Genomic DNA, 26939 nt, shown 5'->3' with positions numbered 1-26939 from the left:
TAGAGAATGGAACAGTAACAAATGATTTACACATAGACCTTTCCCCAAATTTTAATGATATTGTATCCATTTATCTATGTATTACATCAACTTTTAATTCACTGTAAATTCCATGCTAGGTGTGTGACTAATGGCAGCCATGTTTGTTTCTGCCATTTGCTGTTTCTTAACCACATTCCCACTAACTTCTACTTATGGCAAGTTTTGATATCACACCAGAAATGCTTATATTTAAAAAATTATTTTTTGAAGCTACATTGCCCTTTTAGCCGACTGTATTTCGGTCTACTGGCTGTGTTCGGTACAGTGTTGAGCTGCATGAAAAGCTGCACAAAGAGAAGTAGAGTAATGCATAGTGAGAGAATATGATAACGCACATAGTTTTACCATAGCATTGCCAATTAATAACAAGGCTATGCTGATAGGTCAGAACACAGTGCACAGAGCCTACAGACCATGCTAGCTAGGTAATGCTAGCTTGCTAACTAAGAGTTTTGCTAGAACTGAGAGGTTTTGTTCACACAGCAAGTCACTGCATGTTGACAGTTTACAGGACACATTTCTGCATTGTGAGACACAGCTTTAAATTCTCTATAATGTGTACTGACCAGACCAGGGGTCACCAACATGGTAGCCCGCAAGGACCACATGAGTAGCCCGTGGGCCTTTTCTAAAAAATAGCTGTTTCCTTTTTCTTTGTCAAATCATTGTTGATAATTATTATGAGAAATTATTAACATGATCAGTGTCTTTAAATACAGTGGGGCAAAAAAGTATTTAGTCAGCCACCAATTGTGCCAGTTCTCCCACTTAAAAAGATGAGAGAGTCCTGTAATTTTCATCATAGGTACACTTCAACTATGGGAACCAAAATGAGAAAAAAAAATCCCGAAAATCACATTGTCTGATTTTTGAAGAATTTATTTGCAAATAATGGTGGAAAATAAGTATTTGGTCACCTACAATAAAGCAAGATTTCTGGATCTCACAGACCTGTAACTTCTTCTTTAAGAGGCTCCTCTGTCCTCCACTTGTTACCTGTATTAATGGCACCTGTTTGAACTTGTTATCAGTATAAAAGACACCTGTCCACAACCTCAAACAGTCAGAGTCCATTAAAATATAACAAAAAAAGATTCCCAAAAGGAAAATACCCTGATAAAGTAAAGACACTTAAACATTGTGCTTAACCTAGGAATTATACATTGAAAAACTTTTGGCCTGTAACTTTTACAAAGTGCTGAGACTCTTTTAATTAATGGTAAATAATTATTTCTAAACATCAACAATTATTTGTGTAACCATTTTTTTTTTATAATCTGGTTTATTATTAGTCTCAGATTATGTGTGGTATCTGCCATACAAGTTTTTTGTATGAGCTGTTAGTATAGAAACAGTACCATATTAGGATGAGCACACATCACAGCCAGAAATGCTGCCCAAACAACACTGTTATACAAAAATCCTGCAATACAAACCTTCTGCCCAATCAAAATGAGGAATTAAATTTAGCTGTGATAAGCCTTGTACATTTCTGCAACGCAAAACTGGTTCTATGGAAAAAAAACATCAGGATTACAATGTTGGGTTATAATGTTTAAATAAAATTCACTCAGCTTTCCAGCAGAGCCTTGTGATAAAACCCCCGTCTGATTCTCTTCGATACAATAACCGTCTTTAGCCGAGACACAGACATCTATAATGCATCACTTTTCGATTTGTGTTATCATCTAAGTCTTCCCACCAAGATATCTGGCATTGCTAGGTGATAAACAATTGACATAATTGCTCAACGTATTTATGGCTGCTCTTGATCATCCGATTTTGCAGTGTTCATATGGCGAGTGTGTAATGGATGCAGAAGGCATGGCTGCTGGTGGAGACATTTGTAATGCCATGGAGATGCAGTCCTAGTACGGCTAGAAGAGGCTCAGAGGGTGTCTTTTCATTATTAATAAAAATGTGACAACAGTTTCAGCCTGATGGCCCTAAACCCCTGTGAAACCTGTAATATAAAGCTGGCAATTTGCGCAACACTCTGCGAATTATGCTGTTGTCACGAATACGCATGCACACGTATTATCCGACTGCACCGTATAATTACTCACAGTGCTAAGAGTGCTCTCAGGCTGATATCAGGATCACATTTGTTAGGTGAGACTAGCTTTACAAAGAGGGGGAAAAAGATGGGTTTTAACGAGAGAAGGGGGAAAAGCTCAGCATAGTGCTGTTAGAGTGCTGGCTTTAAGTGATTTCAAATTACTAGTTGAGAAGCCAAACAGATAATCAAATGGAGGGAAAATGCTAATTTTTCGCTCCTTTTTAAAACATTTTTTAAAAAGCATGTCACTCCTTAACACACCAATGGAAGTGTTACTTCTCTGTCTTATTCCAGGCTCTAATTCAACATCAAACCCTACACGATCTCACTTTGTTCTATCTGATTTCGAACAAACTCGCGAGCAGTTAGCATGCAGCATTGCATCCATCTTTAATCTCTGTTTTTCTTGAAGACTTGAAAGTCTATACCTGCTTTAATACACCACCATTATTCTACTCTTAAAGGGAAAAAAAAAACAAAGTGACCTCTCTCAATGACTAGCGTCCATTGACACTCACCACCGCCACAATGAAATGTTTTGAGAGGCTGGTAATGTGCTGTATTAATGCTGCTATCTCTCTCAGAAAGTCTGTTCCCTGTCCAGTTTGGTCAAAACTGCATACACATGGGCTACTTATAGAGTGAACATGATTTTTATTTATGAGGTTTTCTTGTCACCATTGGCTCTCGCTTATTAGGAATCAAATTGTATATGTTTTAAATATACATCCAGAATTCAAACTTATTTTTTCTTTTTAATGTACCTCATTAAATTTGTTTTACATATCAAATTAAATGGAACTGATTTGAATCAGATAGAGTCACTCATTTCTGGGAACAGGAAGTGCTTACAATACTTATTTTCTTTGTTCCAGGAACAACTTATTAACAAATTGTCCTCTAATATGTAACTCTTATACACATCCCATTCCTAAAGAATGTGAAAACAATGATAGACCAAAATGACAAAAACAAAGCGTTTAATAGTCTTAAATACAAATACAAAAATATTTAATTAATATAATTATTCTTTATATACAAAATGTATTAAAAAATACAAAAAAGTGCTAGGGAACTAAGAACATATTGCACATAATATTGCACGATGTGATATTACACATGGCATGGTATTGCACATGGATTGATGGTATAATATTGCACATATTCATTATATTAAGATACTTTGCAACTATTGTGGATTTTTATAATCTGTATAATGGCACAGTGATACTGTCAGTGTTCATTGTGTCAGCTCTTCTCCCTACTGAAAGGGGAGGTGTTACAGAGTTTGATGGTGACTGGTAGATAAAATCTCCTGTGGTGTTCTGTAGTTGTCTTCAGTGTCTTCTGTACTGTTGGTAAACTCCAGATAGATTTTTACAAAAAGAAGAGTCAGAGCTCTTTCATTCAATGTTGATAGCTTCAAATATTTAAGCAGCTGGAAAAAAAAATGTGTGGACCCGAAACGTGTTGGATTTTCCATCATACATTTTCCATTATCATGATTTTACCGTTATTAGGAAGAAGAGTGTATAAGTGAATTTCCCAGTTTCTACTTCCAAACACTTTAAAATTACATTGTGTATAAAATTCTTTGTATATTATTTGCATTTATCATCATTACTATTATTATCATTATTATTATTATACAATACGTAATGTGTGTGAATGTGGATGGCAATTCTGATGTAAACAAGTAATTGACAAACTCTCTACATCTTTCAAACTATTCAAACCCAAAACACAAATCAATAACAAGCCAAAAACACAGAATTTTGCCTAACATGAATAATAATTCATCGAATTCTGCCTTTAGCAGAGTAGTTTTCACTGAATAAGTCACAGATTACACTGAAGAGTATTGATTCTTTAGCTAGGGATTCAGCCTAACTGTGCTGCTGCTGTGTTTAACGTTAATCCTTTCCGCAGCCATGTTGATTTGACATCACTTGCCTGAGTTAGGGGGGGACGTGAGAATGACTAGACATGACCTCTAGTCATAACGATTGTATCCTAATATACTCTGGAACCATGAGCAGGAATCTTTAATTTCCTGATGCCACAGAATGGGGTGGCTATTTCACATAGTGAAAATAGAAATGAGGCAATTTGAGAACGAAATTTGGATAAAAAAAAAAATAATCCATTTACACATGGGCATTAGAGATGTATGAGGTATGATGTGTGATGTAGTTCATCAAGAGGCCCTACTGGTCATATGAGGTAAGATATTTCTAAGGGCTTTTCTATGTGTCTAGGTTTGTGTGAGAGGCTGAGTCAGAGGAAGCCTGCACCTGTCATGCTGTCAACCTTACTGATGATGACAGAGAGGTATTGCTTCAGGCTTGTCACACACACACACACACACACACACACACACACACACACACACACACACACACACACACACTCTCTCTCTCTCTCTCTCTCTCTCTCTCTCTCTCTCTCTCTCTCTCTCTCTCTCTCTCTCTCTCTCTCTCTCTCTCAGCACCTGATCTACCTCCATGTGTTTTAAGACAGGAGGAAGAGCATGTGGGAGGGGGAAAAATACTTCAGCCAGGCATCCGTTCCATTTCAGCCGTCAAACAGTGACACGTGGCATCTCGCACAGGGATTTGCTGTGTTTGAAAGCCCTCAGACTACCTCATGGCTCGCTCAAAATGCCTCCGACTTCTGCATAACTGTCAGTGCAGACCCCGGCAGGTGAGCTGACAATTTTTTCATGCTGATGAATGAAACTCAATGGAGTTTGTCACAAATATGAGCATACACACACGCACACACACACACACACACACACACACACACACACACACACACACACACACACACACACACACACACACACACACACACACTTTGGGTAAGTGCTACAAATTCACACTGCCACACACACACACACACACACACACACACACACACACACACACACACACAGCATAGCTGTATGCATCCCCACACCTTATTTGACATGAAAAATGATCCCTGGGATATGACAAATTCATGGACACCTCCTGCTAACATGCTTAGTGAAGTCATTACGTATTCCATAATGATGTGTAGTCTGTTCTCTCTATCCTCAATTCATTTTATTTCCTGTAACGCTAATATGTCACTTGGATGGATCTTTGCCTCGAGCGCAGTAAGGATGCACTGATATTTGATAAGACTTCGCTTCACTCAATGACTCCCAAATCAGATGATTATTTGCCGTCTTAGCCACTCAGAAGAGGAGGTGGAGTTGGGACAGGATGGTTTGACTCGCCATGTGGAAAAGCACATCTTTAACAAACTCAGCAGTACCATTTTTTTTAAAGAAAAAATGAAAAAAACCTTAAGCAGACAATGAGTAGGTAATGACATTATTGGCACGGTTCCTCGTCCCTTTCTGATCTCTTAAAGAGCTACTGTTTTTTTCCCAAGCCAACCCGAAGCCAGTTATCCTCGTACTGTGCTTCTGTTTTACAAAAATAACAGCAGCACACTGCAAAGGGTTTTTCACAGGTTCATTATATACTTTCGAATTTTCTTAAAGCATGGGTTAAACAGTATTATGGATAGAATAGAAAGCATTCACAAGTTGAAAACCTCAAATTTTGCAATATTTAACCTTCTTTATTTCTTTGGGGCATTAAAATAATAATGTTAAGCCAGTCTCTTTCTCACACACACATACACATGCACAAAAAAGCCTGAATTTAATTCCATACGTTGAATAAAAGCATTCTGGTGCAAGCTTGTGATAAGTAGCAACGTATCAAACTTTCACTAGCATGCTGAGGGTCACAGAATTGGAAGTCGCATCCAAGCAAAATGGTATATTTACAAGCTAAATGTAACCAAACCGAAACAGGCACAAAACTTGGAGTCTTATCCACGAGCAATGAAATATACGCGATATGAACTACTATATGAAAACATTTTAACTTACAAACAGCGGTGGTTCAGTTGTTTATTATTCCAACATTCTGGATTTTTGATCAGAAGGTCAGGGGGTTTAAGCACTGCCAAGTCACCACTGTTGGGATCTTGAGCAAGGCCCTTAAGCTTTGCAGCTCCAAGCAGTGCCACATCCTGGCAGACCCTGCACCATGAACTTTCTAACAAGCTGATTCAAGGAAAAGAACCCACTGTATTGTAATGTAGATGTATGCTATTAACAGACTAAGGATAAAAAAACACACAAAAATCATTTTAAATATCATCTTATGCGTCCGAGATGGTATCCAAGATTAAAATTTCTGTAAAATTAGGATTTTGATTTTAAAATGCAGGTAGATTTTAAATATAGAATTCTGCATGTTGAAAATCATCTGCAAGTCTGTTTGCTCTTAAATTTAATTGGACATCTGGAAGAGAAAATACTGAACAAATACTAATACACTATATGGACAAATGTTTGTGGACACATGACTGTAAAATGTATATGTTTTTATTTAACATCCCATTCCACTTTTAGTCATGGGATTTTTGATGGGACTTTTAGTTCCACCTATTTGCTGTTATAATAACCTTCACTTTAATAGGAAGATGTTTCACTATATTTTGGAGTGTGCTTGTGGAGACAACACATTGCAGGGCAGTAGTAAAAACCAGGTACTGATGTAGCATTAGGAGTCCTGAGGTGCAGTCAGCGTTCAGATCTCTATAGCAGGCCACTCAAGATCTTTCACTCCAACCCATGTAAACCATATCCTAATGGAGCTGGCATTGGCACAGGAGCATTGACATGCAGGAACGGGTTTGGGTTTCTTCATTCCATTGAAGGGAAAATGTAATTCTTTTGCAGACAAAGACATCCTATACAATTTTGTGCTTCCAATATTGTGGTAATGGTTTAGGCAAGATGCACACATGACTGGAAAAGTCAGGTGTCGTAATACTGTTTTATTTATAGAGGTTGAATTATTTCCTGTATGTTTATTCTATTTGAATAGAATAATGTTAGAGGTGCGTGTGAGGTGAAATTTTGATACATTGATATACTGTTATGTTCATGACAAAACATTGCCATTCAGTATAGAGAAGGTGCTGCACCACCGAACTGACCGCATATAAACTCCCAGAAGCAAACTTCTTTATGCCCACTAGCAAGCTATCTTAGTGCAATGTGTGCAACAAATGACAGTCATTTCCTCGCGAATGCAGGCATTTCAAAAAGGTTGCACAGCAAAGAGCGATGTGGGAAAGGCTATTACCTGCATAGGTAGAAACGTTATGATAGGTGTTGTGTTATAAAGTGAAGTTGTAGACTTTGTACTCAAGTAAAAGTGAAGAGAATGCAAGGTAATGGAAAGACAGTAAAATGTCAGCCAGAAAAAAAATTGGGTAGATCAGAAGCACCAAAAAAAAAAATAAAAAATGATCATGGCATCCAACTTGTAAACGATATCATATGCTGAGGATTCACAAGAAAGGCATCAGGTCATCAGAGCACTTCCATTTTCGAGCAATTAGTCGACAGGCAGGCAAAAAGAAAGTGCAGAGTAGATAAACGTAAGGCAGAGCAGCAGAGTCGTTTTGATTGCTGCCTGGAAGATTGCAGGAAGTATTTATTTATTAGTTTGTTTGATTCTTTCTTTCTTTATGTATTTGCTGTAGAAATATAGTTAGCATTAAGAACATGAATTTGCTGACCTTCAGGATAAGGTGCCAGGCATGACCTCCTAAACCCTGTAAGCCTGCTCATGCCCTTTTCTGGCCAATAAAAAAATGCTTTAGGTGAAGACAGATAAACTGACCTCAAAGTGCAGCTCTGTTTACATTTTCTATTCACTTCACATTATATATTGGCTCTACTAGCATATAGGCCTGGGTCTTGGATTGCTTTAAAAAAAATAATAATAATAAAGAGAGCGGCACAAAAAAAGATGAATTCAAAGATGAATTAGAACGACGTCAATTTCCCGATGAGAAACATCCTAGCCAGTGCTAAAAGTGAAGCCAGACAGACTGGCACTCTGAAGAACAAAAGCAAAAACAAACAGCATCATAAAATATGGATGACTGTTTTACTCCCTAAACGCTGCTTGACCAAGTAAAATGCTTTTGTTTTTGCCATCCAGTGAGACCACAATGGGGGAAAAACTCTGACAGTCCAGACTTCTACAGTCCTCAGAAACATTAATAGGAATCATTTAAAATATTACAGCCAGAGGTGTCAAAAGAACACAATCCTTTCACTTAAGTAGAAGTAGAGATACTCATGTTTTAAAAGACTCCGGTAAAAGTTTGGGCTCTGGCACTTTAGTAAAAAATCACTATTACCACTAATACTATCTGTTTTAGTGGCATGCTGGTAACTGGACCTCATATCATATTAATATATAAATATTAAAGAATTTAAAATGTTGTTATCTATTTAATGTATCTAGGCTGAACAACCACTTTATAGAGCACAAGCAAAGAAAAGATGATGATGATCAGGAATGTCTCTGTTCTCAGTAATGTTTACAACACTGACTCCCTCTGTCTCATCCATGTAAACCTTCCTTGCTCATTGTTAGCTTCGTAAGCTAGCCTACGTTAGCGAACCCGCGGGACCCGACACAAACAAGTGCGGTGCAGGACAAGATTTGATGGGTGAATGCGGGTGCAGGTGGTAAAATACTTGTGTGTTCCGCAAATTAGTCTTAAAAAAATAAACAAATTACTAAAAACAAATAAACTGTTATTTATTTACTGCACAAACGCGACACTGGCCACTAAAATAAAACTTAATTATTAAAGAAAGGAACATACAACACAACAAAATATCATTAATAAATCAAAAATAGAAAAAAATCAAAGAATTGTTCAATGTATTATAAAACGTTAAATACATCAACTGTGTTTTGAAACATTAATAATTATACTGCTATCAAAATAATGTCCATGTATTGCATCACATGCTGTGTGTACTGTACTACCTGTGTCTCACTGTGTGTGTGTGTGTGTGTGTGTGTGTGTGTGTGTGTGTGTGTGGGTGTGTTCCTTAGCATACTAGTTGTTTATACTCTATCTATCTATCTATCTATCTATCTATCTATCTATCTATCTATCTATCTATCTATCTATCTATCTATCTATCTATCTATCTATCTATCTATCTATCTATCTATCTATCTATCTATCTATCTGCATTGTATTGATTAATCTTAGCATATTAGTTAATTGCAGCACTGAAGGGTGCGCTGCTTCTTTGAATTTGGGGTTTAAATGTACATTTCTGACCAATGAAACACATGGATGGTTTATGCACTATGGGTAATATAATATTGAGCAAAAAATGTTATTGCAACCTCTGCCTTTTGCTTGATTCTAACCATAACTGTTTTTCCAACTTAGTCACAAATTTGTGTCGCAATTAGGGCTTATTTGGTTTGAATGTTCTTTAGACATTCCCTGATTAGTTATTAGTTATTTTGATCAATGTTTCTATGGGGTGCCATAGACACATTAGACATGAAAAAAAAGAAGAAAAAGAAGAATTAATAGGCTTTTACACACCTTTGGTGCTTGGCCCTTAATAATAATAATAGTAATAATAATAATAATAATAATAATAATAATAATAATAATAATAATAATAATAATAAGTAAACAGACAAACAAATAAATAAATATATAACATTTTAAAACTTAGTCGATAAACCCCACAATAGGAAATAATTCTAGGTATCGGCTGATATTCAGTCTTTTAGGGTCAGTATGGTACAAGAATAAAGTGCTATCATGCAGCAACCCATTAGCCTGCAAACTATAGCTGAGCAGATTTAAAGCAAATGTTTGAGTTGAGAGATGCAGCCCAAGTTTAATCCACAGGAGAGATTAAAATCTCAAAGTCTCCACTGAGCCATTTGCTGCCTGCCAATTTTCCAAACAAGCTGAGAGTATTCGGAGGAGTTTCAGAGTTTCTATGACGTGTCTCCGAAACTCAAGTCTGTTCCTTTAATCTCGAGAGAAGCCACATCCGTTCCACAGTTCTACTTTCAGGATCCCATCCCTAATTTGAAACTCTTCTCTTTATCAGCACTGAGCACTCGTGATGAAGGTAGCAGGAATGATCATCGCATTTATAAAACCTATTAGACTTCTATTTTTTCTACCCCAGATGTTTGAAAAACAATAACAGATGTATAAAATAGATTTTCGTTATCATTATTATTTTCATGCGTCATTTGGAGCCAGAGCCACAAAACCTATGTGGGAGACATGTTTGCAGCGAAACTTTCATCCACTCCAAATGGTTTCCATGGCAACCATGAGGGAGGCTTACATGAAAGGTTTCTCTGTAATGGTTAAGGAAAAAAAGAGTCAGGGTGGTATATCGGAGTAACCTAGTAAATTAGACTCGCATGTAGTCAATGGACCCGTGGGAATATCCACTGAGGCATTCGAGAAATCAATGGATACATGTCCAAGGTGCAGGACTAGTCACATGACACAACCTTAACATCGTCTGTGAAGGAGGTTCATATAAGTGACTGAGGTGCGAGTGCTTGCTTTTATTGTTTTTCAATGTCAACACGGCTATATACTGATTTATAGGCCCACGGATACAATCCTCTGATACAGTCAGAATAAACAGGTTGTGCTTGTTTGCACACACGTACACATTCACTATATGAACAGAAGTTTTCAAAACACCTGGCATAAGATTCGTGTGTGCTTTTTGAACATTACATTCCAGTCCCTATTTGCTGTTATAATAACCTCCACTCTTCTAGGAAGATGCTCCACTAGTCCTTGGAGTGTCCTCATGGAGATTTGTGCTTATTTAGCCACAAGTGTGTTATTAATTTAAGGTACTGATGTAGAGTGAGGAGGCCTGGGGCGCAGTCAGCGTTCCAATTAATCCCAAAGGTGTTCAATAGGGTTTAGTTTAGGGGTTTGGACCTCCAAAAGATTTGAGCCTTCTAGTTCAAGTGAGAGAAAAATTTTATTGTACCCCATCCAAAGACATCCCTTTGGATGGGGGATGGGGTACATGTTATTGTACCCCATCCTACAATGGTGTGTCTTCAACATTGTGGTAAAGGTTTGGGGGAAAACCACATGTAGCTAGAAAAGTCCAGTTAGATGTCCCAATGCTTTTGTCCATTTAGTCAGATATACCTTTATTCATCCCACAGTGGGGAATTTTCTCAATAGTGTACATTTTTATAGATATGTGTGTGTGTGTGTGTGTGTGTGTGTGTGTGTGTGTGTTTTGGGGGGTGTTAAGGCATTGGACTCTGAATCAGAAGGTCATCAATTTAAATCCCAGCACCACCAAGTATCCACTTCTGGACCCTTGAGCAAGACCCTTAACTCCCATCTGTTCAGTTGTAAGACGCTCTACACACACACTCACTTATACCCCGTTCCTGTGACTCCCCAGAAAGGGAAGAACTACTACAGGTGTATTTTTCAAGCAGCAGATTTGTACTTTTACTCAACAGGAAAGGTGTACGTCAAACACCACTGCAAGCCCCTGAGGTTTTAACTCAGCTAAAAATAAAGTTCTAAAAAGCACCATAATTTGCAGAGGTGCAGAGCAGGTGTCGTCTGAAAGCTACTGAAGAGTTCTTTTTAATGGTTATAATGTGGTCGTGTAACCGTGTTACATATAATGCGTTGGTCGTGGCGGTCTGGAGCTATCAGACTGTTGCTCACATCACAAATGTGGGTGATTCTGATTTTGCTAATGGTGCAGTCTTTCGACGAAGAAATGCATTTCACACATTTGCATCATCAGTGAATTGTGTCTTGGTGGATTGTTAGAACCTGGCTTAATAGTATTACTTGCAATTTGTAATAATGATAATAAAAAAAAAACTAATTAATGTGCTTAAAAGAATCCTTGCACATTTTAGTCTTTGATGCTAGGTTTATTTTAAGCCATCTCAGTAATAACAATTGCATTGGTTGTTTGGTTAAAGTTAAAAAAGTTACCTACTTCCGATTGTTTATTTACTTCTCACATGCATGTATTTTACAAATCAATGTGGTAGAACCCACCACAATTACATTACATTCATGTTAAATGATGAGATACCGAATATTTAAAAGCAGCACATTATTGGAACATTACTGAAAGTGGTAGCTCATTGTTGATATTGGCTTTCTGTTCAGAAGGTCATGAGTTCAAATCTCACCAATACTAAGCTGCCACTGTGCAGTATTTGAGGTAGGCTCTTAACCTTTAACTGCTCCGTTTTGTAAAAAATTAGGTAATTATAAGTTGCTCTGGATAATTCTTAGGTGTTTTTACCACTGCATCATCAAAAGACATCCTAAACAATTGAATTGATGTATGGTATGGAGACTTCACTGTGTGTGAATGCAAAGCCCTACAAAGTCTGGCACCCACACCAGATGCTTGCATTATTAGGGACTTCTCACATCCCAGTCATATATATATATATATATATATATATATATATATATATATATATATATACATATATATATATATATATATATATATATATATATATATATATATATATATATATATGTATATATATATATATATATATATATATATATATATATATATATATATATTGCGAACATAATGGATGAACTGGATCACACAAGTGGATTAAGGAATGTAATATCATGATTTTTACGGAAACGTGGCTCAACAACAACATTCCCAGCAGCGCCATTGAGCTTGGGGGTAGCGGACAGGACGGCAGTAGACTCTGGTAAGCTCAGAGTCAAGTCAAGTCAAGAAGCTTTTAGTGGTGGAGGTCTGTGCATTTCTGTTAACAAATCATACTGCATGGACTCTACTGTTACTAAAAGTCAATACTCTGTTCATTTAGAGTTTTTGCAGACCCTTTTATTTACCGAGAGAATTCTCAGCCATTGTTGTGACTGCAGTGTACATTCCTCTGGACGTGTTCTCTAGGACAACTGGCACAGGTTTTGTGGAAGACCACAACCATCATACCAGTGCCTGAATGACTTTCGCCCAATGACACCACCGTGGTCGGCCAGATCAGCAACAATGACGAAACGGCCTACAGGGAAGAGATCCGAAGCCTGACAGCATGGTGTGCCGCCAACAACCTGACTCTCAATGCCGCGAAAACTAAAAAGCTCATCATGGACTTTCGGAAATCCAACAGCAGGAGACATTTCCCAGTCAACATCAATGGAACTAATGTAGATGTCTCCAGCTTTAAGTTCCTGGGAGTTCACATCTCTGAGGATCTGTCCTTGCACCAGAGCACTTCAGCGCTGGTTAGGAAAGCACAACAACGCCTTTACTTCTTGAGGAAAAAGCTGGAAAAAGCTCATCTGTCTGAGTTTCTACCGCTGCATCATTGAAAGCATCCTGGCCAACTCCATCACTGTATGGTATGGAGGCTCCACTGTGTGTGAACGCAAAGCCCTGCAAGGGGTGGTCAAAACCGCCCGACGCATCACTGGCACCCAACTACCTGCCATTGAACACCTTCACCACAGCAGATGTCTGCGCAGAGCTCACAACATTACCATAACCAGAACCAGCAGGTTCAGGGACAGCTTTTTTCAAGCCACCATCATGCTACTGAACTCCACACAACACCGTTAAATCACTGTATAGACACTTTATATAACTTCTGTACAATTATACATACAATGTACATATTACATATTATATCTTGTATACACCTCATTCTCCACACATATTGGGCTTTACGTACATCTGCACTATTTTATCTGTGTATCTTTATATCCTTACTGTAAATTCTGTCCAACATTTCACATTCATGAATATATGTGTATATAATGTGTGTGTGTGTGTGTGTGTGTGTGTGTGTGTGTGTGTGTGTGTGTGTGTGTGTGTGTATATATACAGTGTATATATATATATATATATATATATATATATATATATATATATATATATATATATATATATATATATACAGTGGAACCCAGTTATGTCGATGTCCAAGTGGGTCGCCAAAAAGCATCGAGGTAGCCGATGATCGAGATAAACGAAAATCAAAATGGCGGCAGTATATTAACGTGCTTGAAATTTCTTTATGTACATGATGTGCGTTAATAAATGAGAATGTGCATGCACGTGTTTTTGGAGTTTTTTTTTTTACACAACAGCGTTGCCGCGATTTGTTTGATAAAGGCATGTTATAAAAATACATACAGTACATGTTTATCTGTCAGGAATCCACCTGCCACGCCCCCTTCAGCCCCCTTCAGTGTGGCAGGTGTTTTCTCGGCCGCTTTCTCTGAAGCATAATCTTAGAACCTACTCAAAAACGTTCACACGTCTCTGCACTGCTATAGCCTTTATATTTATTCAATGTACATACGTTTACATATATATCATATGCTGTAAATATGCTACTTATTTATTCGCACTATTTGCACTTCTGGTAGATGCCAAACTATATGCAATGACAATAAAGTTTTCATCCAACTTGTTCAATTAATTCTGGAAAACACAGAATACAAGTTAGAATTCATTCACAAGTAATGAAGTGTGGAAACTTGTAGGTCAGATGACTTTTTAGCCAATGGCAAATTTACTCTATTACACTTTGAATATGGGTTATTTAATGTGGGTAATAGAAGTGCAGCTGCAAACGGAAATGTCGATCGGCTCAAACACGGCAAAGAAGCACAAAGATTACATTCCTTTATAAAGGAAGTATGAAAGAGGCGGGCCACAGTGGTTAGGGGTGGAGTCTGGCGTGTTAGCTCACCTCACTTGGTGCGTGGCAGGTAAATTGTATCGTCTCTGCGAGCGCCGTAAATAAATAAAGCGAGTCAGCGGCCTAATTAAAGCCCAGCATGTAACACCGGCTTGTTTTTGCTTATGTTGCAGAAGCAGCACACTGACTAAGAGCCACTGTACCAGATAACTGCACAAGACCTTCATCAAAGGGCAGAAAGGCTGCAACAACTGGCACAGCATTAGGAAGGTCTTCATAGTTTTAATATTTTTGTTTATTTTTGGTGATAAATATCTCAGCTCAGTGTACAACTCTGTGTTTTTTTCCGTTTTTGCTCTCGTGGTAAACACGACATGGCAACACAGTTATGGAGAAATGAAAAATTAAGATATAAAATAACAGTCATTTGCTGGAAATGGAAAGTCATTTGCTAGAAATGGCAGACTAATCTGCTATGTAGATTTGTTATCTCCACTAGATTTCTCTCTCTCTCTCTCTCTTTCTCTCTCTCTCTCTCTCTCTCTCTCTCTCACACACACTTTTTTTCATCTTTGCACACTCTGCTTTCTAGGGGCTCTCAGCGGTTTTTATTTATTTTTTTTATTATAGCAAATGGAATGTAGAGGATTAGAAATGTGTAATCCTTTAGTAGCTGTGTGGCCAGGGATTTGCAATAAATGACACATACAGCAGGACTTATGTCGCTTGTGTTTTGGCTGTGCAGTCCTGCTGATGAAACAAATCTGTATCATTTTTTTTTTTTTTTTTAAGTCTGAATTATAGCACACTGCTGAAAATCTTTGCCTTATTAAGGATTATTTGTGGATTAAGGAATGCTAAGTACATTCAAAGGAAAATCAAATACATATATATTTCCCACTCAAAAAAAAAAGGTGTCCACATTTGACATCTTTAGCTGTGCAGAAATTAGAAATTAAGTCCTACCCATAGATGACCATACCTTAATGCATATCACGTATTGGACTCATGGCATGTGTTTTTCCCTTAAAAGAACAGATCATACTTGTTTCAGAGAGATGATAAATAGTCGCTAAGGAATTCCTTGTGATTTGAACAAATCACAGTTTACTCTAAACTGTGTTCCAATGGAAAGTGCCACCATTTGTGTAGCGCTACATTTAAGGAAGTCTTTGGTTGCTATAAAATGAGTTTCATTTGACTTATCAGATCAGAAAAGCAGTGAGTATTAACGAGCCTCGAGAATTTTATATAATAAATGAAAGAGTTTTTCCTTTTCTTTTTTCAATGATAAGTTTTCAAAAATGTACACAGCCCAATACTCCATGTATATTCTAGGGCCAGGCAAAAAAAAATCATAGGCCTTAAGAGGATCAATTTTTGTCACTTATCACTTCTTGCACATCACCGTTGAAGTTTTGTACTTGGCTCTTTCGCAAGAGATGCTAATCGTTTAGTAGAGAATGAAGATTTCTTTCTTCTTTAACAGCAGGTAAGAAATTTTATGCGTGATGGACATACCATTAATGACAAGAGGAAGCAAAGCTGTTATATTTTGACATTACATTAGCAAACTTTTCGAATATCTACAAGCCTACAATCAGATTGTGTGCATGTACTTAAGTATATATTTGGTTGTATTTATATATTTCTATTTATGCGGAATCTTCTATTTCGCAGCAACTTTCTCGAGCAGCTCACAAACATGTAACACCGAAGTAAAGGCTTGAAGTAAAAATAAAAGCCGCCCACAGGCAAGCAGGGAGTTAACATCAATCACGGCAAGGAAAACATCTGGAGCTGGCGAAGAGTCGAGCTGCCTTTTAATTCCCTCAAATTCCAGCAACATCCAAGCATCTGGGCAAACTGTTGGGTATCGTGACCATGATGATGTTTTAGTGCGTTTGTGCAGCTACACCAGGGAGTTGCCTGCCAATAGTTGACACTTCTTCTGTGTCTGCACCACGGATCAATCAAGAGCAGCAGGTAATGTTTGGGTAGAGACATTCAACTCCAGCTGAATACAGCCACAGGGGAGAGCTTACAGGCAAACATGTTCAGTCGACAGCGGGGGGGGGAGTCTAGACCCCATGCTGTAATTACTTTATTTATCCATAAAAGGACAATAATTATTAAAAAGAAACAGACTAACTAATTGAACGTGACGAGTATCCTAAAAGCAAATGAGGTACGACTAAATGTCCCGCTTGCAAAAAAGAAAATGCTGAATTTACTTCAGGAAATGAAGGAGTGTAACACTGTGTAGTAGTTTTTTTGAAGAACATGCGAGCAAAGAGTTTCGTGCCAGCTACACAAACACACCAATCAGCGCAACTGACACAAGTGAGCGGGGCAAGGCAGGGAGAAAATCCATGAGACCCTAGGACCAAAATGGGAATCCTAAATGAGGTGTGTCTTTCCTGCACACATGCACCTCATCAGAGCAAATTAAAGCTGCTATTCGATTTCAAACACCCCATCGCCAAACTGTGCTTAAATGTGCTTCCCAAAGTAAGTGCGTGTTATAAAAAAATAGATTCGCTATCAAGCAAAATTTTTTAGGGAGTCTTGAAGAGCAGTTTTTCGAGCTTGGAATTTTTCTGATGCGGAAATCTCTGTGCTGCATTTGTTCCCTGAAACACTCATCTTTCTCGACAAGAAAGGACAGCACAAATAGACACGTGTGATCAAAAGTACATCTGAAATGAGTAATATAAAAAAATCAGTCTGGTATTAAAAAAGAATGAAAAAAAAAGGGAGATATTCTGAGAAAAGAGGGTTCCTGTAGATGCTTTTCATCAGCTGGCGGTTGTGTTATCTGTAGCCCCTATCAGTGTTTAAAAGAGAAATGAAGGCCGATAAGAGGGATGGAGGTGAAACAAAAGAGTAATAATTTAAACAAATAAAAAAAAAGAATGGTGATTGGTTGCTGGTAATTTAAAACAAAATAGACAGGCTGATCAATCTATAACTGAAACTGCTGTAGGTTTTAAACTAGGTCATACGTTCTCCACATTTTTGCTTGAGATATCTAACAAAATCCACTCACAGGCCATTTCCTTGGCAAAAGCACATTGGATGATGCAGCTATTAAAAATTAATGGACAATACAGTGCTCCCTGAATGCCAATTAAATCTTCAGAGGCCTGTCCTCACAGCCCTCTGAATACTGACGCAAACAATGAAATAAAACCGTCCAGAAAGAAAGCTTTCAATTACATTAGCAGTTTGCATAAATTGAACAGGCAAGTGCAAAAGCAAATATTCAATTACAGCCCATGGAAAAGTCTACATTCCTACCTTTCATTCTTCTGTTCCATTTCTTTCTATAGCTACTATTTTGTGAGGGGAAAAAAAAACACAATGTCCGGCACAGGGCGAGTTTTACAGAGAGCCTAAAAACCACGGCACACTAAAAGTGAGCACGCATTTGCTGAAAGTAAATGATCCAATGTGGTAATCCCAGCATGCAGTGCCCTACGAGAAAACCACCACATCCAGTCCACGTCCCCGTTAATCAACTTTTTATTGTTCTTCATATCGATTGTCTGCTTCCACCTACATGAGAGTACAAGTTCACTCAATTTCACTCCAGTATAATTTAAGTGGGAAAAGTAGCAAAAACATTAAATTTTGCAAAATATATACAGGAAATGTCTCAGTTCACACTATAAAATCTGAAAGAATGAAGTGTGAATGACAATTTATATGTGTGGATTGTTGAATCAATTTAAGTCATTTTTACTAGCGCTTTTACCAGAACAAGTAGCCACAAAGCAGATTAACAGGAATAAATCAATTACGAATATACATTAAATCAGAAATTAAACACTATATGAAAAGTGTACAAAAAACAAAAGTAAAAAACAGCTTTTGTTGAAGTAAAAAAAAGTCCCATCCCTCTCTGAGACTGGGAAGTGCATCAAAACACAGTCAGCTCTAAAAAATTAGGTTTAACTTTATCTAAAATTATTAACTTTTAGTTTAATTTGCCCGTCGAATACTGTTTTTGTCTACTTTGTGACATGATACTGTCATTTTATTTGTTAATTTAATAATTTAATTTTTTAAAAGATTCCAAATGCTGTGTTGAGGCGTATAACTTGATTAGTTTTTTTTTTAAATAAATAAAACCTCACAAATCAACCGTTTTTAACTTTTCACTAACATGTGTCATGCTGTTAAAGACTAGTGCACCTTGAGGCTATGATCTAAATGTAATACTCATGTGTTGGTAAAATCAGATATTCTATGACTTTTATTTGTCATATTGAAATCAGCTAAATTGAACTTGTACTGGTGTCATTATTGCAGTAAGGTATCTATATAACTTCTCAAGTATGATTTTTTAATAATCTTTACAAATCTAAACCTTTGTAGCAAACATATTATATTTATAATAGTCCAAATCCACCTTCACAGTTCTTGAATGGAACCGTCCACAGTAATCTGATGTACAGTAAGTATGGGCTGTTCATGTAGCTCCATCTTTAGCAGCTCCTCATGCAGAAACTACCATCATAAAGTGGTTTCCAAGTAGGGCATCATGGTGGAATAACTGCATGATGTGAATATACTGCTTAATTGATTAACAACCAGACCCAAGTGGAACACAAAATATCTGTCTGCAGCACTAGAGCAATGGACCAGGAGTGGTATATCAGTTATCAGTTTCTCTGCTTTGGTGTACATTAATAAAAAATAAGTGAAACTGAATTGCCAGAATTTATCACACATGTGTACACACAGCTGCACTTAAAAAAGCGGTTGCTAAATCCCACATATTCTACATTACACTGCTTGTGCTTGGCTACACTCATTTACACAATGGCATGCTGCCAAATCACCATATATAGTAAACAAGTTTGTTTTCAAAAATCCCAGGATTTATGTTTTATGCAATTTATGCAAAGTATGTAAAAGAATGGTATTATGTAAAATTGGGTAATGTACAGCTATCTATGGATTATTTCACTTATAACATAACCAATTGACAGCACTGACAAGTCAAAGCTATCACTGATGTGATTGACTAAAATAACTGAAAGATAAAAAAAAATACTACACATCTGTTGATTCAATGATAATGTTTATATGTTATCTGTTTCTATGTTATAAAAATGCATTTCATATCAACATCCATTTGTAATTATTGTTCTTTTAATTCTCCTGGTGTTAGGATGGAAAAACTTAGCCGCAAAACCGAAGGTTATACAAAACACAGAAAGTATTTACAGTTCTGTGAGTGTGTATATAATTCCAAATGCTCGGGAGGGAGTGAACTGATGTAGTCGTTTGGACGGGAAGGTCCAACAGGACTCGGCTGTTTCGTGGGGGAGAGAAAGTCCAACGTGGAGTAAGATCCACTCGTTGAGTGTCCAGGAAAGTCCTCAGCATAATCTGTAGAACGGACGAGGACTTTCTGGGAAGGTGTGACTTATATAGCGTGCGAGATGATGAGCGCCAGGTGCAGCTACTTAGTATGATGGTGAGATGCTGCGGGTGTAGGGAAGCTCGAGTGAAGGTGAGACAGGCGCTTCCCTGACACCTGGGACCTTTTTGCGTAGGTTTTGGGACTTTCTAGTTTGGACATTTGTACAAAAAGAATTCTTTGTGGCAATTGACTGAAAATAGAAGCCTATGATCCCAAACCATGCCTGTGTCTTCTTAATGGCAATTCAGGATTAACTGTTAATCACCATAGTCAGATTTATAGCCTCTAAAAAGATTCGCCAACAATATTGTACTCCTGCCATTTCTATGTGCAATTATTTAAATATTGCTTATTTTGAGTGATTGATTGCTGTAATTCAATAAGGCACAAAAAAAGAACAAGATCCAAAATAACTAAAAAGAAATCCGTATGTAATTAAAAAATCTTTAAATAAAAGGTCCGAAATCTGGGGAAAAACGTTTTTTAAATATCAGTATACATGTAGACAAGGCCACAGCCTGCCAATTCAATTCAAAGAGGAAAAACCAACAATAATTAGCTTTAAAAAAAAATTTATATCCTCATTACTCACTGTCATCAGCAGCATGATTCAACATTGTGTTGTCCATTAAATGCCTACTGTAATCATCGATATCCCACCTGATTTTCTATTCAACATTTACTGATAAAAAATGTTATCAACGTTTTCTTTTTTTTTTCACACAGTCCTACAGCATGAAATAGCTGTGCACGAACCCCAAAAAGACAAACATCGACTAATTGAATGGCAAATTTGACATACAAAAAGTATGCTTTCTTCCATCTGTATCATTGATGCTCTTCCCTAGACACACTTGAAGTCAAGAGGTCAGATCTGAGTTGATCGAAACACCAAAAGTATGCCGTAAACAATAAATGAGCAGGCGTGGTGAACGACAGCTGTGCAATATGTCTTGCTGTCCTGTTCACCTTGCACTGACAGAACACAGGGTCTCCTGTAAATGTCATGACTAAAGCAATACAAAATGCAGCTCGGCAAAAAGGGAGGGAAAATTTGCCAAAACGTACTGAGCAGGTGAACAGTTTTAAGGCAATGAAGTTATTCTATTTCCATGTTAGCAAAGCTGATAATGAAATCTCACACTCCTCACAGCATCTTATGGCCTTCCGTCATAATTACTTGCGAAAATGTCAGGTGCAGTTTTCTCATCCTTTTTTTTTTTGCTAGTCTTGTTGCCAGTCAAATTCATTTCTCCCTTTCATTCAAATGTGTATAATACATGCACTAAATAAAATAATATTCTAAGAAGGTAATAATATAACATTTAATATATATTCGAATATTTACATATACTATAAACTATATTATGCACACATTTTATATAATATAGTAGGCAAATACTGTAATACAATGCATACATGCATTATGACATAACATCAAATTCTAATGCTGTAATTCATTCACATGCTAAATTCATAGGCTAAATTCTATAACATACATATTCTATATACTCTAATAGTATAATACTCTAATACTATAGTACATACTGTACTATTTAAAATACTGTAATAATATAACAAATAAATCATATAATACTCTAATAAAAGTATAATGCATACTATATACTATAGTACTAGAGGACGTGTATGAGGACAGTGTGACAGCAGTGAAGTGTGCAGTAGGAACGACAGACTGGTTTAAGGTGGAGGTTGGACTGCATCAAGGATCAGCTCTAAGCCCTTTCCTGTTTGCAGTGGTGATGGACAGGTTGATGGACGAGGTCAGTCAGGAGTCTCCATTGACTATGATGTTTGCGGATGATATTGTTATTTGTGGTGAGAGTAGTGAGCAGGTTGAGAAGAGAGTGGAGAGGTGGAGGTACGTGTTGGAGAGAAGGGGAATGAAGTCAATAGGAGTAAGACAAAGTACATGTGTGTGAATGAGAGGGAGGACAGTGGAGTGGTACGGTTGCAGGGAAAAGAGAAGCTAAACCAGCACAAAAAAGCATAGATGCTTAGCCTGTGTATAAAATATTACATAAAATGCATCACATGACCCTGAGTAAACCAACCACATTTACAAGCACTTATTTTAGGGAAAGTGGGTTGCAGTGCCCTTGTATGCATCAAATCACACTGATTCAAGATGGAGAGAACAGAATACCCTCTAACCTGACTTTATTAAGCCACAAACAAACCCAGCTATGTCATGAGACGTGATAAGTGTGTAAAACACAATTGCAAACAGCCATTCATATAGTATGCCTGTAAATATTATAGGCATCTGTGATAGCTATTAAACTGATTGCCAATTCATGCTTGACAATTGAATGCAAGAAATGTATGCATTGTGCACTTTTTTACAGTAACATGGTGGGATTGCATAAAATTTGTTCTCTGAAAATGAAATCGTAAGCAAAAGAAAAAGTCCCAATAATAAACTCAAACAAGAAATTATTGATTATAAAATTTGTATTATTATGGCATTCGATTCAAGTTTCTATCAACCACTTTTAAACCCATCACACACACACAGGTTCCTTGTAAAATCCTATGTATCTGTACACTGTAATACTATAATTAGTAAAAGGAAATTATTTTAAACCCAATCTGGCCAATATTTTTATATTAATTATATTACCTTTACTATATATGAAAAAATACAAACTGTCCCGTTCCATCAGAGAAGTGAAGCGTGCACACGCCAAGAGAATCCACAGCCACTTCCAGGACACGGAGACACCCAGCGCATGTGGCAGGGCATCCAGGCGATCACGAACTACAAGACAACTTCACCTGCTTGTGACCGCAACGCCTCCCTCCCAGATGCGCTGAACGACTTCTACGCCCAGTTCAAGGTGCAAAACAACATGGTGGTGAGGAAGACCATCTATCCTTCCAGTGACCAGGTGCTCTGTCTAACCACAGCTGAAGTGAGGCATACTCTATGCAGAGTTAACCCACAGAAGTCTGCTGGACCAGACAACATTCCTGGCAGAGTGCTGGAACAGCTAGTGGATGTCTTCACCGACATCTTCAACATCTTCCTGAGCGGCACCGTTGTTCCTACGTGCCTCAAGACGACGACCATCATTTCCATGCCGAAGAGGTCTACTGTCTCCTGCCTAAATGACTATCATTCCATCACGCTCACACCCATCGTGATGAAGTGCTTTGAGGGGCTCATCATGAGGCATATCAAGACCCAGCTACCACCCTCACTGGACCTCATGCAGTTTGCATATCGTCCAAACTGCTCCACGGGCGATGCCATCTCCACGACCCTTTATCTGGCCCTTACCCACCTAGACAACAAGGACTCATATGTACGAATGCTATTCATAGACTTCAGCTCAGCATTCAACACAATCAGCCCACAGCACCTGATTGAGAAGCTGAGCCTACTGGGCCTGAACACTTCCCTCTGTAACTGGATTCTGGACTTCCTGACTAGGAGACCTCAGTCAGTCCGGGTCGGAAACAGCATCTCCAGCACCACCACACTGAGCACTGGGGCACCTTTAGGCCTGTGTGCTTTTTACACTCCTGCCATCAGGAAAACGGTTCCGAAGCATTCGGGCCGCAACAACAAGACTATGCAACAGTTTCTTTCCACAAGCCATCAGGCTACTCAATAAACAGAAATTAAATGGAACTTTTACACACACACACACACACACACACACACACACACACACACACACACACACACACACACACACACACACACTCACTCAAATGTGTGTTAGCGAACTGTAACATTTTTCCTGGACTTAACACTTAACACACACTCCACCACCGTTCTTTTATTTATTATTTATTATTCTCGACTGTACCACACTCCCAACTGCTGTTTTTTGCACATTTATCATTTATCACTGTATTATACTGTTTACATGCTGTTTTTTGAACCTTTGACTGCTGCTGCATTTTTGCACTACATTGTTCTGTTTATACTCACTTCTGGGGTATAGTTTTTAGTTTGTATATATTTTTTTTTTTTTTACAGTCTTCTCGTACAGTACTGTATAATCAAGTATACAGTAGGTTTACTGGTCGGCGCTATATTGGGTTTTGTGTCTTGTCTTGTGTCGTCTGTCTGCACTGTCTGTCTGCACTGTTTGCACTAGGTTGCACTCGATGCACTTTATGTAGCTAGTGTTGTAGCTCTATGTTGTTTTGTTTGTTGTTGTTTAGTGTAGCACCAGGGTTCCAGAGGAACGTTGTCTCGTTTTTACTGTGTACTGTGTACCACTGTGTATAGTAGAAATGACAATAAAAGCCCTCTTGACTTGACTTGACTTGACTTGACTTGACTTGACTTGACTCAGTCCACTGCTGTTCACTTCTCTGACTTACGACTGTGTAGCAATGCACAGCTAGAATCACATCATCAAGTTCGCCAATGACACGACCGTGGTGGGTCTCATCAGCAAGAATGATGAGTCAGCATACAGAGAGGAGGTGCAACGGTTAACAGCCTGGTGTGGAGCCAACGACCTGTCTCTGAACATTGATAAAACAAAAGAGATGGTTGTTGACTTCAGGAGAGCACAGAATAACCATTCTCCACTGATCATCAATAGATCCTTCATGGAGATTGTCAAGAGCATCAAATTCCTTGGTGTTCATCTGGCAAAGAACCTCACTTGGTCACTTAACACCAGCTCCATCACCAAGAAAGCCTAGCAGCATCTCTACTTCCTAAGAAGGCTGATATCTAATGGTGGTGGAAACAGGCGACTTTTAAACCACTTTCCACTTTTTTTCTACAACCTTTTGTGTACATCACAGCTACATTCTTGCTCTTACTCCCTGAGATGAATGACTTAGAAAATGTGTCCCATGTAATACTTCATATTTATACCTGTATGAAATGGGAAGTCACGGTTAAACAATTTCCTTTGCAGAGTCAACAAAGTGGATTAAATATGTAAAACACATCAATAGGAATAATTTTCAAATATAAGGGTGCTAATAATTCTGCCACACATATTATTAAACAACATTTTAGGAATAAAACTGTACTGTGGAAACTATTGTTTGATGTTCATGAAAGCAAAGTATTTTTTGAAAAAAAGCTCAAAACGTTAAAAAATACGCAATTCTACATTGCCCTCTACGTCCATAATTAACAAGGGTGCCAACTTTAGTGCATATCATAAGAATTATAGCCTGTATATATGTATATATATATATATATATATATATATATATATATATATATATATATATATATATATATATATATATATATATATATATATATATGTTTTCATCTGTGGATAGATGTTTTATTATGTAAAGTGTATTTGTTTTTTCAGACAAGCCTCTACTTTGTGACATATTCTGAGCAGGTCACCAGCCTGTACACAAACACACACACACACACACACACACACACACACACACACACACACACACACATACACACACACATACTCTCTCACTATCTACTCCCTTCTCTGTCTGTCTGCGCCACTCTTTCTCATTTAGCCCTGCTTCAGATTCTAGCTAAACCATGCATGAACCTTGATTTTTTTTAATAATTTATAGAGTTGTTTTTGTTGTTAAAGGATGTGGGACATCCTCAGAGAGGGCACTTTATAACAGCTGCAACATACCCATGAAAGAACTCTGCTACTTTATGGCCATATTGTGTTCCATTGTGTAAGCAATACGCCCCGGGTGTAAAGGCGCTAAAAGCGACGGCCTGACCAAAGCTAATGCTTTTTGCTCTTGAATGAACCTAATGGAAGAAAAAGAAGTAAGCTAGTATGTGTGGGTGTTTGAGTTTGTGTATTTATGTACTGGTGTATACGTTTGTGTGGTTATTGGAACACATCCATTTTATAAATGCAGAAATATTGCTGATGGTCGCTCTATCTATCAGTCAAGCCAGCCGCGAATTTGAGTCGTTGCCACGTTGCCAAGCAGGTGGTAACTTGATCTTTCTCAACAGTAGCACAAAAACAGATCGTTTTATCACACACATCGCCTGACTAACATCTGCATTTGTAGCTCTGGTGTTTTGCGCACGAGTGGTAATGATGAATAGCACACTGCTGGGATCTTATTTGTCTCTATGATCAATGTTATCTGCCATCGCCTTTTTCTTTTCTTTTTTCCCCCTGTGATGCTGACGTTTCCCGCTACTTCAGGCCACTGTTCTTTTGTGTCTCACTTAAGATAATGTCACCGGAAGGGCACGAGGAGTGCTTTCGTCTCTTCGCTTTCTCCCTCTCTCAAAAACTCCACTCCACTCCTGCGCTTTTTCATCAAGCACTCAAGAAGACATGGGAAAGTGTGTTAAAAGGTTATCAATGGCCTTAAATGATCACTATCAAAGACAAATACTCACTGCCTAACACACCACATAAAAAAATTAAAAAATAAATAAATACTTCTGATGTGGAAATGCACTGACAAAAGCGAATCAGAGTGAAATCAAAAGAAGAAGAAAAAAATATTTCCAAAGATATCAGAAATGTTCCAAAGCGTTGCTGTCAGCGTATAAACAATGTTCTTGTTGAAACCTTGACTGAACTGTGTGATCTCCTAAACCCTGAAAACAAAATGTCTCTTGGGAGAGATCAAGAAGCGAGGAAACATTTGGCTTATAGCTGAGGAATGCTAAAAGAGCAGCGAAGATGTGCATTTAAGTCATGACTGCATGAAGTAGTGTTTTCCCTAAACAATCTGAGAGGAGGAGGAGGAAAGAGAGAGAGAGAGAGAGAGAGAGAGAGAGAGAGAGAGAGAGAGAGAGAGA

General features: G+C 37.8%; 1 protein-coding gene and 1 long non-coding RNA gene across 2 annotated transcripts in view; one reads left to right on the top strand and one right to left on the bottom strand.

Moving 5' to 3' along the window:
- Nucleotides 1–26939, bottom strand: part of hs3st4 (heparan sulfate (glucosamine) 3-O-sulfotransferase 4) — a 116850-nt gene that overhangs the window by 46427 nt on the left and 43484 nt on the right. The gene's annotated exons all lie outside the window — the stretch shown is intronic.
- On the top strand, nucleotides 4373–15004 carry LOC310717015. Its single transcript, XR_014530722.1, has 3 exons — nucleotides 4373–4432; nucleotides 4618–4804; nucleotides 14910–15004. It is a non-coding gene; the product is annotated as an uncharacterized lncRNA (long non-coding RNA).

This window comes from Silurus aristotelis (assembly GCF_946808225.1).
Source record: "Silurus aristotelis genome assembly, chromosome: 21".
Lineage (NCBI taxonomy): Eukaryota > Metazoa > Chordata > Actinopteri > Siluriformes > Siluridae > Silurus > Silurus aristotelis.
This window is presented reverse-complemented; position numbering and strand designations above follow the sequence as displayed.